General features: G+C 44.6%; 1 long non-coding RNA gene across 1 annotated transcript; it reads right to left on the bottom strand.

Annotated features, from left to right (window-relative positions):
* Positions 1-8,266: 8,266 nt before the first annotated feature.
* Positions 8,267-14,982, bottom strand: LOC116554325. The gene is made up of 2 exons (XR_004270164.1): positions 14,681-14,982; positions 8,267-9,846 (listed from the first exon to the last, which is right to left on the bottom strand). It is a non-coding gene; the product is annotated as an uncharacterized LOC116554325 (long non-coding RNA).
* Positions 14,983-15,542: the final 560 nt, after the last annotated feature.

The raw sequence follows: 15,542 nt of genomic DNA, 5'->3' as shown, positions 1-15,542 counted from the left end.
AAAAAAAAAAAAAAAAAAAAGAAAGTATTTTATCCTCTGCCAGAAGTGTATGTAGGTAGGAGTCGTGGCCATCCTCTGTGCCCTGGTCAAAGTTGGCAGAACTCCAGCATTATCTACTGCCTACTGCCTTGAGCTGGCAGCAGGAAGATGACATAGAGGCTGCCGCAACAACCTAGCAGAGATGATGCCTAAAGGCGACGGGAAAGAAAGGGAGATGACAAATTGAGAGGCGTTTCTGAGAATCCAGCAATGACTTTCTAGAAGCAGGAGGAGGGGTAGAGAGGACTCAAACTCATCTCCAGAGTTTCTAGCTTGGGGAATAGGGGCATAGTGCTGTGTTTATAATAGAATTTAGACTGCAAGTACCACCACAGGCTTGGGAAGAGGGTTTGAGAGGTAACTCAGTTTGAGGGTCCTGAAGGACATCCAGTGCATACAGCTAGGAGGCAGCCGACCATTTATTCAACAAACATCTGTGGAGTCTCCACCATGTGGCAGGTGCTGCTCTAGGTGCTCGTTACATGGTAGAAATACGGCTTTGAAGAAAGGTTAGGACAGAGAGATGCAATTCCACTTGCCCTCAAATGCTTTAGCCTTTACTAACGCCATAACGTTGCCCATATTATTGTCTATACTTGCAAAGCAGCCCCTCCCTTCTAATTTTTAAAATTCTAATAACTATCACATACTAAGTATTTATTGTATGCCAGACACTGTACTACATTTAATACTCTAGGCTGGGCGTGGTGCCTCACACCTGCAAATCCTAGCACTTTGGGAGGCCGAGGTGGGTGGATCACCTGAGGTCAGGAGTTTGAGACCAGTCTGACCAACATGGCAAAACTCGCTCTCTTCCAAAAATACAAAAGTTAGCCGGGCATGGTGGCAGGCACCTATAATCCCAGCTACTCAGGAGACTGAGGCATGAGAATCACTTGAACCCAGGAGGTGGAGGTTGCAGTGAGCTAGGATCGTGCCACTTCACTTCAGCCCGGGGGAAAGAGTCAAACTCCATCTCAAAAACAAAACAACAAACAAACAAACAAAACTCTAATGAGTATTACTTTGCATTCTAGACATGAGGAGCCTGAGGCTTAAAATGGCCAACTTGCCCGAGGTCTCGCAGCTGGTGACAGAGCTAGAAATTCCTGCCATCCTGTTATCCTACCGCCCAGGATCCCCACTATCCTGACAAAGCCATAGTTGGTGCCACTTCTTCATGAAATCTCTTATTTCCCCAAACGGACGTAAGCTTTCCCTCTTGTGGATCCCATGGCACTTGGTTCCGGCTTCTCATGGCGTGCCCTGTTTTGTACAGCCATCATCAGAGAGTGTTAAAAGAGCTTCAGTGAGTACCTTCTTTCAGGGCACCAGGCCTCACTGTTGTACGTATGGTTTCACGTCGTCCTCCAACACTCCTAGTGTCTTATGTTCTTGTCTTTCTGCCTTCCTCTCAGTGGACAGTAAGCACCAAAGAGAACAGGGAGATTTATTACAGGCCTTTGCATCCTCTGCTGCCCCAGCACAGAACTTTGCCCAAGCTTCTCACTATTATTATACAACTGAGAGTTGCATTTATAAACTCTAAATGTGGGCCCCTCGTGGGAGGAAAGGCATGAGATACTGAATTCCAGCAAGAGGTGAGCAGTCTGAAATAAGGCATGGTTCTGTTGTTTCTATCTTCACCCTCCTTTCCTGTTTCCAGCCAGAAAGACACTCTTACCAGTCTTTCTGATGCCAGGAGGGCAGGGCCCCGACTAGTTGGCCAGCCAGAGTAGGTGCAATGCTGGCTTGTCCTTATCTAACCTTTGGCTCTTCATGCTACTCTATGTGGAAATAAAAGCAATACCTAATAGACTTTCCATGGAAATGTGGCACTGCCAGGGAATAGTACATTCTTTTGGCTGGTGTTACAAAATTTTCTTTCATCCATGTGTCATCTTGCAGACTTGGAGAGAGGACAAGATTTGTTTCCTTATTTCCTGCCTCTCAGGAAGCTTCTGAGTCCTGAATAGCACCTGCAGGTCACACTGGTTTCTCTTCCTCTTCTCCCAGTCTCTCAAAGTACCAAACTCTAACCATACTGTGATATGGCACTGATCAGAATCTACTTAAAATTGTTCTTTGGCCAGGCATGGTGGCTCATGACTGTAATCCCAGCATTTTGGGAGGCTGTGGCGGGTGGACCACAAGGTCAGGAGTTTGAGGCCTGCCTGGCCAATATGGTAAAGCTCCATCTCTACTAAAAATACAAAAATCAGCCACGCATGGTGGCAGGTGCCTGTAATTCCAGCTACTCGGGAGGCTGAGGCAGAAGAATTGCTTAAAACAAGAAAGCATTGCTTATAGCCATTACTGGAAAGAAAAGATTAAAAAAAAAAAAAAAAGAACAAGAAGGCAAAGGTTGCAGTGAGCCAAGATCATGCCACTGCACTCCAGCCAGGGTGAAAGAGTGAAACTCTTAAAAAAAAAATCATCTGCTGGGCGCAGTGGCTCACGCCTATAATTCCAGCACTTTGGGAGGCCGAGGCGGGTGGATCACGAGGTCAAGATATCGAGACCATCCTGGTCAACATGGTGAAACCCCATCTCTACTAAAAATACAAAAATTAGCTGGGCATGATGGTGCATGCCTGTAGTCCCAGCTACTCGGGAGGCTGAGGCAGGAGAATTGCCTGAACCCAGGAGGTGGAGGCTGCGGTGAGCCGAGATCGCGCCATTGCACTCCAGCCTGGGTAACAAGAGCGAAACTCCATCTCAAAAAAAAAAAAAGAAAAAAAAATTGTTCTTCTTCAGAGTTTCAGTAAGTTGGTTCCAGAACAATTATGGTTTTCATGCAAAATCTGCCTAATTAGTCCCAGACAAGAGATTTGGTGCCCAGAGTACAGAGGAATCTACTTAGGAGAAAGGCAAGATGGGCTCTTCCCAATTCCATCCCATGGCCATGGGATAATGGTGACCAGAACACTTAACTCATGCACTGGAAGGGGCCTCTCTAAGACCTCTCTCTAGACAGCAAATGTATGAGGAAGCTGTCATATGAAAGGCTGGGTATAAGGAAAACCTGCACTCACTTTAGAAAAATCAATCCTCGTTTTTAGCCAAGATATTCCCCTGAAGTTATTTTTTTGGCCAGGCATAGTGGCTCACACCAGTAATCCCAACACGCTGGGAGGCTGAGGTGAGCAGATGACTTGAGTTCAGGAGTGCACACCATCCTGAAAACAACATAGCAAAACCCGGTCTCTACGAAAAATACAAGAAAAAAGGAGCCAGACGTGGTGGCACACACCTGTAATCCCAGCTGCTCGGGAGGCTGAGGTGGGAGAATCATCTGAGCTGGGGAAGCGGAGGCTGCAATGAGCTGAAATTGCGCCAGTGCACTCCAGTTCAGCCTGGGCAACCAGAGTGAGACTGCATCTCAGAAAAAAAAAGCAGCAGCTATTTTTTGGTTAGTGGTAAAAGAATCTCTCACTTGCAACCTTCCCTCCAGGGCAAAAATCAGAGTGCAAGATTCTGACTCCTTTCAAGTTTAAAGAGAATAAGATGAGAGATGAACAGAAGAGGGAAAAATATAAAATGTCATATGTGCCTTTGTTTTTCCCTTGAGGCAAGGTCTTGCTCTGTCACCCAGGCTGGATTGCAGTGGCACAATGATAGCCCACTGCAGCCTCAAACTCCTGGGCTCACATGATTCTCTGGTCCCAGACTCCCAAGTAGCTGGGACTACAGATGTGTGCCACCACACCTGGCTAATTTTTTTGATTTGTAGTAGAGACAGGCTCTATGTTGTCAAGGCTGGTCTCAAACTCCAGAACTCAAGTGATCGATCCATCTTAGCTTCCCAAAGTGCTGGAGTTAGCCGGGCACAGCCAATCTACTAAACAAAACAAACAAAACCAAAAAACCACAAAATGCTGGGATTACAGGCATAAGCCACCGCACCCAGCACTTGTGACTTCTTTAGGTATGCCTAAACAGAGCTCTGAAAAGGAGGTAAGGCAAATATCTTTTGTATTAAAAAAAAAAAATCAAAAACACCAAAATAGAAACTACCGTGGCACTTTGGGAGGCAGCCTGAATGAACCCATACAATATGCAAGGATGTTTTAGAAGCACGCATTAGAGGTGCTGACAGGTAGATCAGTTTCAAGAAATGCTACTAGCCAAATGTACTAGTAGTTCTAGTAAACTGAACTAATGGTACCTCTAGGAAGATTTCTTCTCTAGGAAGAAATCCTTGCCATACAGTAACTTAACTTAGCTTTTCATCTACATAAACCATCATAATAGTCTAGAAAAGTAATGGTGATCATTTCTATTTTCAGTTGTTTCAGCTATTTATAATTCTGCAGAGGCAAGATCTGTCTTTCCTTATTTAAGACCATTCTACTCTGTTGGGAACCTTGTTCTTTGTTTCACTGCTTTGACTACAAATGCAGGCCCAGTTTCCTCAGATGGAAGGCTTACATAACATTCGGTTTGGCTGGTGCTGGGTGCTCATGCCTATAATCACAGCACTTTGGGAGGCCAAGGCAGAAGGAACATTTGAGGTCAGGCGTTCAAGTCCAGTCTGGCCAACACGGTGAAATGCTGCCTCTACTAAAAATACAAAAAAATGAGTCGCATGTGGTGGCACATGCCTGTAATCCCAGTTACTCAGGAAGCTGAGGCACGAGAACCCAGGAGGTGGAGGTTGCAGTGAGCTGAGATTGCGCCACTGCACTCCAGCCTAGGGAACAGAGTGAGAACCTGTCTGAAAAACAGCAACAGGCCGGGGGCGGTGGCTCACACCTATAATCCCAGCACTTTCAGAGGTTGGGGTGGGCAGATCACCTGAGGTTGGGAGTTTGAGACCAGCCTGACCAACAAGGAGAAACCCCGTCTCTACTAAAAATACAAACAACAACAACAGACACAATGTGGTTTACTGGCAACTTTTTTCTTAGCATTTTATAGCCTCCATGAAACAATAAAAATGCCTCAGTTGGCTTCATGTCCTGGAATAATTATTAAGGAAAAAAAACCCAAACCTTACAATTTGATAGATCCTGGTTTAAATTCAGCCCTGAAAATTCCTGGCTATATCATTCTGAGTAAGTTGTTTAATCAGTCTCACTTTATTTTTAAAACGAGTATGCTGATCCCACCAAAAAATTATGAAAATTAGAACTTCGACAACAGGCTTGGCAGTCCCTAACCAGTCTGTTCTCTTGTCTTGCTCCCTTACCTGCCCCAGTACCTTAAACTCACCACTTTCATTTACTACTACATTTACTCTCCCAGCTAGTTTTTCTTTTTTCTTTTTTTCTTTTTCTTTTTTTTTTTTTTTGAGACGGAGTTTCACTCATGTTACCCAGGCTGGAGTGCAATGGCACGATCTTGGCTCACCGCAACCTCCGCCTCCTGGGTTCAGGCAATTCTCCTGCCTCAGCCTCCTGAGTAGCTGGGATTACAGGCACGCACCACCATGCCCAGCTAATTTTTTTGTATTTTTGGTAGAGATGGGGTTTCACCATGTTGAGCAGGATGGTCTCGATCTCTTGACCTCGTGATCCACCCGCCTCGGCCTCCCAAAGTGCTGGGATTACAAGCTTGAGCCACCGCGCCCGGCCTTCTTTTTTCTTATTTTATCAGAGGGATTTTCTTTGTTTTTGAGACGGAGTTTTGCTTGTTCCCCAGGCAGGAGTGCAACGGCACCATTTCGGCTCACTGCACCCTCCACCTCCCAGGTTCAGGTAATTATCCTACCTCAGCCTTTTTTTTTTTTTTCTTTTGAGACAGTCTTGCTCTGTTGTTCAGGTTGGAGTGCAGTGGTGCTATCTCAGCTCCCTGCAACCCCTGCCTCCTGGGTTTAAGCAATTCTGCTTCAGTCTCCCAAGTACTGGGATTACAGGCCTGCGCCTCCACACCCAGCTAATTTTTGTAATTTTAGTAGAGATGGGGTTTCACCCTGTTGGCCAGGCTGGTCTCAAACTCCTAGCCTCATGTGATCTGCCTGCCTCGGCCTCTGAGGGGTTACCGGGATTACAAGTGTGAGCCACCACACCCAGCCTTTTCTTTTAATATATATTTTATTTTATTTTATTTTATTTTATTTTTTTTTGAGACGGAGTCTCGCTCTTGTTACCCAGGCTGGAGTGCAATGGCGCGATCTCGGCTCACCGCAGCCTCCGCCTCCTGGGTTCAGGCAATTCTCCTGCCTCAGCCTCCTGAGTAGCTGGGATTACAGGCACGTGCCACCATGCCCAGCTAATTTTTTGTATTTTTAGTAGAGACGGGGTTTCACCATGTTGACCAGGATGGTCTCGATCTCTTGACCTCGTAATCCACCCGCCTCGGCCTCCCAAAGTGCTGGGATTACAGGCTTGAGCCACCGCGCCCGGCCAATATATATTTTAAAGCCTAGTCAAGTGAAGCAGTGGAAAGGGAGAAGAAAAAAAGTCTGTAACTGGTTGTGACCAACTAGTGGCAAAAACTGCTGCACTTAGACCAGCAACTACCCCACTAATTTTTCTATCAAGCCCAGTGAGGCTTTTTTTGTTTTTTGGAGACAGGCTCTCACATTGTCACCTAGGCTGCAGTGCAGTGGGACGTGACCATAGGTCACTACAGCCTCAACCTCCCAGGCTCAAGCAATTGTCCCACTTCAGCCTCCTGGGTAGCTGGGACTACAGGCGCACACCACCAGTTTTTAAATTTTTGTGGAGAGGTTTCACTATATTGTCCAGGGAGTCTGATGTTTAAGTTGGCCTGTTTTAAAGGACCATATATATATATATATTTTTTTTTTTTTCCAGCTTTTCAAATCAGAGAGAAGTAATGCTCCTGCTGTATAAAACATGAACTTGGTGTTAAATAGAGTTTTTGTTTTGTCAGTTAGTTTGTACTATAATTATATGCTCTGAAAGAGGGAGAGTTTGAAGGCACAGCCCTCTTATCCAGTTGGGAGGTCTGAGTGACTTCAGAGATGCCACTAGAACTGAATCTTACAGTACAGAAACATGTCACTGGGAAGAGGGGAAGGAGGAAATTTCTAGAATAGGAAATTACAGTAAAGCCAAGCTTTGCTGAGGTAACAGAGACATGATGGAATATAGGGCTTATGTTCAATGTTTATTTCATTCTGAGGTTGCTTTTTTACCCTAGTATTTTTACCCTAGTATAAAAATACCCTAGTATTTTTATAATGATCCCCCAAAGTTCCAGGAAACCCACATTTTTTTTTCTCTAGATGGAGTTTTGCTCTTGTTGCCGAGTGGAGTGCAATGGTGGGATCTTGCCTTACCACAACCTCCACCTCCTGGGTTCAACTGATTCTCCTGCCTCGGCCTCCTTGAGTAGCTGAGATTACAGGCTTGCTCTGTCACCTAGGCTGGAGTGCAGTGGCATGATCTCGGCTCACTGCAACCTTAGTACCACCAAGGAAAACCAGTTTCACAAGTGGCTTACCAGAGAACCCCTTAGTTTTTTGTTAGAGACAGAGTCTCTATCACCCAGTGCCACAATCTTGGTTCACTGCAACCTCCACCTCCCAGGTTCAAGCATTTCTCCTGCCTCAGCCTCCTGAAGAGCTGGAACTACAGATGAATGCCTATGACTGGCTAATTTTTTTTATATTTTAGTAGAGATGGGGTTTTACCATGTTGGTCAGGCTGATCTTGAACTCCTAGCCTCAAATGATCCACCTGTGTTAGCCTCCCAAAGTGTTAGGATTACAGGTGTGGGCCACCACTCCAGGCCTAAATTCATATTATTTACTGAGTTCATTATTTCTTGTGTTTCTTTTTCTTGAGATGGAGTTTTGCTCTTGTTCCCCCAGCTGGAGACAGTAGCACAATCTCAGTTCAACGCAACCTCTGCCTCCCCAGTCAAGCGATTCTCCTGCCTCAGCCTCCCGAGTAGCTGGGATTACAGGTGTGAGCCGCCTCGCCTGGCTCTTGCATGTGTTTCTTAATAGCACCTACCTGCATTTCTTAACCCCTGAATATCTTTAGACTTTTATGTTAATAGCTTATAGTAAGATATTACAGAAGATCATAGGTATAGGACTCTGAATGGACCTTGGATGCAGCAAGACTGGAACAGCTGCACTAGTATTTTGAGTAATCCCAGGCCTTTGGAGAAATTTCTCAGCTTCCCAACTTGCACAGGCAATACTGAGGCCTTGGCGTCCTCTGGTGGTAGACCGGTTCAGAGTCAGACATGCTTCTCAACTATGAATAGGCAAGCGTGAAAGTGCACAGAAGCCACAGGATAAACATGGCACATTTTCCCAGATCATATTTACTTAAAGATTTTTTGGGAGAAAAAAATAGGCAGCAAACATTTTTATATTAAAACAAATGCAGATAGTAATATTGAATAGTATATAAAATTGACATTACTTTTGAAACAAAGGAAGAGACATCAAAGACATTTTAAGCTGAGCTCCTCATGAGCTTCCTAAACCCCAGGAGAGGGAAAAGACCCCTGCATTCTCATTCTGTCTAATATTATCAGTGCTGCTGTTTTGACAGAGAAGTCTCAGAAGCACCAAATTAAGTGCTTACTCATTTGGCAATGTCCCGGTGAGTTATTAAGTAAGTGAAACCACAGGCTTTCTCGTTTTAGAGCATTTTAACCTGCTTTTTAAAAGGCCTGAGTAAATAGAAGCTTTATGCTTGAGTTGAATTTATTTCCTCCTAAAGTGGTTTTTTCTCCTATAAATGTTAACATGCTTAACTGAGGGTATGGCATGTGAGGCAGTCAGTGTCCTAAGACTCATGTGGACTTGGGTTGGCGTTACCAGACATGGAGTTACAAATCTACTTTCCAACATGGTGGTCATCAGAAATGCAAAAGTACTCACCTTCGGCAATAACAACAAAAAGGAAACAAAACAAAAAACGGAAGAACATTAAGATTATATACAATTAGAACCATATGGTATAATTTAAGGACTGGCAAATACTTGGCTCTTAGAGAAGAGGGCTACTCCTTCAGTATCTGCTTTTCGTATTTTATGTGAAAACAAGAATTTCCTTTGGGGAAAAAAGTGCCATTATACTTCCTTTCCAAATCTTGCTTATTTTCTGTAATTGTCCTTTTCCTTGTTGTTGCTGACCTTTATCTTATTTTTTTTTCAGGCAGCCTCTTCAGCTAGGGTAGGCTCAGAGGCTCCCTGTCGGTGACATTTTATTACTGGGGCAGATCCTCACACAGACTTTCTAGGGCAACATAGCAACATATGTCCTTTTCTTGAAGTATGAGAGACAAGGTCAATGAAGTGTGCTTAGAAGCACAACAGGAGGCAGATTCTGGTGCATGCTACTGACTTTCTAGGGTCTACCCAAGAAAAGGTCATTCATAACCTCCCATATAGTTTAACTTAGTGTTTTTGTTAAGTTTTAAAGAATTATTTCTTATTCTTCTTGGAATTCTACTCTTCATTTTACAAAGTCTTAAATTGAGACTCAAAAATCACATGACAAAGTGTCTATACCTTCAGGAAAATACAGCTTTTTTTCCCCTTCTGGTTAAGTAAAATAAGAATCTGGAGCAAAAATATCCCATTTCAGAATAACTAAAAGGGGAGTATCAGTGGTAAGTTATGTGTGCTGGAAAAAAGAACAAAAAAGGCAGACACCAAACACCTCCATTTTCCCAAGATTAAATGATTATTAAAAAAGCGCGCCACACTGTATAGAAATCAGCATTCTCTCCCATAATTCTGTGCATCTGGGACTATAGAAATGTCACTGTCCCTGCCCCACATCTTCAAATTAACATTTTCAGGTCACAACAATAAGTCTTCCCAAAGGGGACCTTCCGGAAAAACAAGCTATTTCCTCGGCTCATATTCCCCTGGAAAACAAAAAAAAACACAAATAATGTCTAGCGAGAAGATGAGATCAGCCAATCCAAATCAGCACTGGAAGGCATGACTTAAATGACCAGGACAAAACTGGGACTATCACTACGGAACAAGGATTTGTATTCTCTGAAAGGCTGAGTTGCTGTGGAACTAACTACAGTTTCTTCTCATTAATAGGTTCTTTCGCTGGGCAGACAGAATGCCCAGATTGGATTCCAGCTTTGTCACTGTCATTGGGTTATCAAATGAGTCACTTAGAACAGTGCCTAACATTCAGTAAGTGCTAGCTTTCATTTACTTCTTTTTCTTTTTCGAGATGGTGTCTCGCTCTGTTGCCCAGGCTGGAGTATAGCAGTGCAATCTCGGCTCACTGCAACTCTACCTCCCAGGTTCAAGCGATTCTTCTGCCTCAGCCTCCCAAGTAGCTGGGACTACAGGCATGTACCACCATGCCCAACTAAGTTTTATATTTTTAGTAGAAGCGGGTTTCACCATATTGGCCAGGCTGGTCTCAAACTCCTGACCTCATGTGATCCGCCCACCTTGGCCTCCCAAAGTGCTGGGATTACCGGTGTGATCCACCATGGCTGGCCTATTTATTTATTTTTTATTTATTTATTTATTTATTTATTTTTGAGACGGAGTTTCGCTCTTGTTACCCAGACTGGAGTGCAATGGCGCGATCTCGGCTCACCGCAACCTCCGCCTCCTGGGTTCAGGCATTCTCCTGCCTCAGCCTCCTGAGTCGCTGGGATTACAGGCACGAGCCACCATGCCCAGCTAATTTTTTGTATTTTTAGTAGAGACGGGGTTTCACCATGTTGACCAGGATGGTCTCGATCTCTTGACCTTGTGATCCACCCGCCTCGGCCTCCCAAAGTGCTGGGATTACAGGCTTGAGCCACCGCGCCCGGCCTCTTTTTTTTATTTATTTATTTTTCTTGAGACGAAGTTTCGCTCTTGTTGCCCAGGCTGGAGTGCAATGGCATGATCTCAGCTCACCGCAACTTCTACCTCCCGAGTTCAAGAGATTCTCCTGCCTCAGCTTCCTGAGTAGCTGGGATTATAGGCATTCACCACCACACCTGGCTAATTTTTGTATTTTTAGTAGAGACAGGGTTTCTCCATGTTGGTCAGACTGGTCTCAAACGCCTGATCTCAGGTGATCTACCTGCCTCAGCCTCCCAAAGTGCTCAGATTACAGGCGTGAGCCACCGCACACAGCCTGGCCTATTTATTTCTTAATGAAATGGGATCATGTTTCAAAGGACTACTTATAAAATCTTATAATCAAAGTGATAACAACCTGGACAACATAGCAAGACCCCATCTCTCCAAGAAATTAAAAAATTAAAAGCCAGGTGCTATGGCTTATACCTGTAATCCCAGCACTTTCAGATACCAAGGCAGGAGGATCACTTGAGCTCAGGAATTTGAGACCAGCCTGCACAACATGGTGAAACCCTGTTGCTACAAAAAATTGGCCAGGCACAGTGGCTCATGCCTATAATCCCAGCACTTTGGGAAGCTGAGGCAGGCGGACCATCTGAGGTCAGGAGTTCGAGACTAGCCTGACTAACAAGGTGAAACCCGGTCTCTACTAAAAATACAAAATTAGCCAGGTGTAGAGGTGGGTGCCTGTAATCCCAGCTACTCCGGAGGCTGAGGCAGGAGAATCGCTTGAACCGGGAGGCGGAGGTTGCAGTGAGCCGAGATTGCACCATTGCACTCCATCCTGGGTGACAGAGCAAGACTCCGTCTCAAAAACAAAAACAAAAACAAAACAAAAACCAAAAAAAACCCCAAAATTAGCTGGGCTTGGTGTTGTGTGCCTGTAGTCCCAGCTACCTGGGAAGCTGAGGTGGGAACATCACTGGAGCCAGAGATTTCAGCTGGGAGGCAGACGTTGCAGTGAGCCAAGATCATGCCACTGTACTCCAGCCTCGTGACAAAGCGAAACACTTAAAAAAAAAAAAGAACGGGGGTGGTGGCAGCATGCCTGTAGTCCTAGCTACTTGGGAGTCTGAGATAGGAGGACTGCTTTAGCCCAGAAGTTTGAGGCTGTAGTGAGTTGTGATGGCACCACTACACACCAGCCTGGGTGACAGAGCTTGTCTCTATAAAATAAAAAAGTAAATAAAGTAATAATGTTGTGTGTGCAACTGAGTACACTCTGGAGTATAAATCCCAGTCTTCCCAAATATACACCATGTGACCTTGGGCTATGTAATTTGCACTAAACTGCTCTAGACCCCAGTTTCCTCATATGTAAAATGGGTGATTCAGAATGACACCTATCCTCACACAGCTGTTCTGAGGTTACATGAGCTGATGTAAGAAAAGCTCTTAGCACCATATCTGGTATACAGTAAATGCCAAATCAAGATTTGCCGTTGTTGTAAGCACCTACGGGAACAACTGTTCCTATGGAAAGTGTGTCTGACATCCTAATCCATTCTCTATCTGCTTTCTTCCTGTAACGGGGTTAGTAAGAAAAGGAAGGAAAGAAAGGCTATTTTTTTCCCATTTAAACAGGGACCACACAGGGAGACTGTCCAACAGAGGGTAAAATAGAGGGTAAAACTCAGAATGAAACGTACAATGTTCATGGTAGGTCCATACTGAAATCATTCAAGTATTCTAGCTTGGATTCACAGAGGGGCTTTGTGGGCACACTGAGCAAGAGCAACTACAAACAACACTCAGGCCCTTTCATTCAGATTTCAAAGGCTTTTTTTTTTTTTTTTTGAGACGGAGTTTTGCTCTTGTTACCCAGGCTGGAGTGCAATGGCGCGATCTCGGCTCACCGCAACCTCCGCCTCCCAGGTTCAGGCAATTCTCCTGCCTCAGCCTCCTGAGTCGCTGGGATTACAGGCACACGCCACCATGCCCAGCTAATTTTTTGTATTTTTAGTAGAGACGGGGTTTCACCATGTTGACCAGGATGGTCTCGATCTCTTGACCTGGTGATCCACCCGCCTTGGCCTCCCACAGTGCTGGGATTACAGGCTTGAGCCACCGCGCCCGGCTCAAAGGCTTTTTTTAAGTATATCACTAGTGCTATAAAATAATGCAACAAAGAGCTTCTTTATAAACTTTCTTCTGCATCTTTTAAAAAGTGGATCCCCCTTTAAAAACAGCTTTAAACTCATAGCCATTTTAAGTGATCCTGTGCTAAATTTAGCCCACAGCGAATCCATTTGTTTTTTTTTTTTTGAGACGGAGTTTCGCTCTTGTTACCCAGGCTGGAGTGCAATGGCGCGATCTCGGCTCACCGCAACCTCCGCCTCCTGGGTTCAGGCAATTCTCCTGCCTCAGCCTCCTGAGTAGCTGGGATTACAGGCACGTGCCACCATGCCCAGCTAATTTTTTGTATTTTTAGTAGAGACGGGGTTTCACCATGTTGACCAGGATGGTCTCGATCTCTTGACCTCGTAATCCACCCGCCTCGGCCTCCCGAAGTGCTGGGATTACAGGCTTGAGCCACCGCGCCCGGCCTCCATTTGTTGTTGTTGTTTTTTGAGATGGAGTCTTTTTTTTGTTGTTTTTTGAGATGGTCTCTCAATCTGTCACCCAGACTGGAATGCAATGGCACGATCTCGGCTCACTGCAACCTCCGCCTCCCAAATTCGAGCAATTTTCCTGCCTCAGTCTCCCAAGTAGCTGGGACTACAGGTGCATGCTACCACGCCCGGCTAATTTCTTTTGTATTTTAGTAGAGACAGGGTTTCACCGTGTTGCCCAGGCTGGTCTTCAACTCCTCACCTCAAGTGATCTTCCTGCCTTGGCCTCCCAAAGTGCTGGGATTACAGGCATGAGCCACTGCGCCTGGCCTACTGTTTTTTTTTTTGAGACACGTCTGGCTGTGTTGCCCAGGCTGGTTTCAAACTGGACTCATGTGATTCTCCAAGCTCAGCCTCCTGAGTAACTGGAATTATTGGTGTGAGCCACCATAGCTGGCCATTATTTTATTTTCCTTTTTTTTGGCGGGGGGAGGATACAGAGTCTCACTGTCACCCAGGCTTAAGTTCAGTGGTGCAGTCTTGACTCACTGCAGCCTTGACCTCCCGGGCTCAGGTGATCCTCCCACCTTAGCCTCCTAGGTAGCTGGGACTATAGGTGCTTTGCCTGGCTAAATTTTTGTATTTTCTGTAGCGATGAGGTTTCATCGCTACAAAAAAGACAAAGTTTCACCATGTTGCCCAGAGTGGTCTCAAACTCCTGGGCTCAAGCAATTTGCCCACCTAGGCCATTTCAAATGCTAGAATTACAAGCAGGAGCCAGTCACCCAGCACATTATTTTAGCACGAGCCCACTGTTTTATTTTCCAGTAAAGCTTTGCCTAGGTAATAAAGAACTTTTTGTCGCAGATCATACACCTCACAGTAGTAACAAACCCTAAATTGGTATATAGGCAAAATCATCCACTAACAACTCTAGAAGTATGAGACCAGCTCTGTCAATACCACTGTGACAAACAATTGGTTATAAAAGGTGAGTCTGGGAAAAAAAAGAATTTAAAATCAAGGCCATCATTTTACTAGGATAATTATCTACCTGGATCATATTTCTAAGCTGAATGTGAGCACTCAATTGGCTTCTAGATCTCACCTAGAGATTCTTTCTTCTTCATTACTCCTGCTCATGATTTCTAAACATCACATTTTACTGTTACGCCAAAGTGAAACATAGAGCATAGTAAAGTATACATTAATTGGCAGCTAGAGTGACCTACAAGAGTTAACTTGGGATTCCAGAGACATTATTTAAGAAAACAAACAAATAAAAATAAAAAAAATGAAAGAGACAGAGAAAAAGAAATACCTCTTTTTGTAGCATGCACCAACAATCTATCCATGATGTATATATTGGGGAGTAAGGAGGGCATCCACCAGCAAGACTAAAATAGAAAAAAACATGAGCTATTCATTTTACTATTATTTAAACATTCTCTCAAGACTTTGATAAACCTTGTCAAAATACTCTCCTGCATAGAAGATTCCCTGAGAGATCATTTTGTTCAATGAAACAAATCAACATTGGAGCAGAGGAGAGATCAAGCATCCAAAACAGAATTCCTCCGCTATATTTATGTTTCAAATCAACAAACATAAACTTCAACCTTAATTCCTAAAACATTTAGACTTTTCATTTGTGGACAAATGAAACTCCAAAACACAGCATTTACATGACTAAAGAGCAGGGAAATGTAGCTGAGCATGGTGGCTCATGCCTGTAATCCGGGCACTTTGGGAGGCTGAGGTGGGTGGATCACCTGAAGTCAGGAGTTCAAGACCAGCCTGGCCAACATGGTGAAACCCCATCTCTACTAAAAATTCAAAAATATGAGCTTGCATGATGGCACATGCCTGTAATCGAAGCTAGTCGGGAAGCTAAGGCACAAGAATTGCTTGAACCCAAGAGGCGAAGGTTGCAGTGAGCTGAGATCGCGCCACTGCAGTCCAGCTTAGGTGACAGTAAGAACCTGTCCCCCTGCCAAAAAAAGGCCGGGTGCGGTGGCTCACAACTGTAATCCCAGCACTTTGGGAACCTGAGGCAGGCAAATCATGAGGTCAAGAGATCGAGACCATCCTGGCTAACATGGTGAAACCCCATCTCTACTAAAAATACAAAACTTAGCTGGATGTGGAGGCACGTGCCTGTAGTCCCAGCTACTCGGGAGGCT

This window comes from Sapajus apella, unplaced genomic scaffold, assembly GCF_009761245.1.
Source record: "Sapajus apella isolate SASKATOON/1434 unplaced genomic scaffold, GSC_monkey_1.0 scaffold14, whole genome shotgun sequence".
Classification (NCBI taxonomy): Eukaryota; Metazoa; Chordata; class Mammalia; order Primates; family Cebidae; genus Sapajus; species Sapajus apella.
Note: the sequence above shows the minus strand (reverse complement) of the source record. Positions and strands in the feature narration are given on the sequence as shown.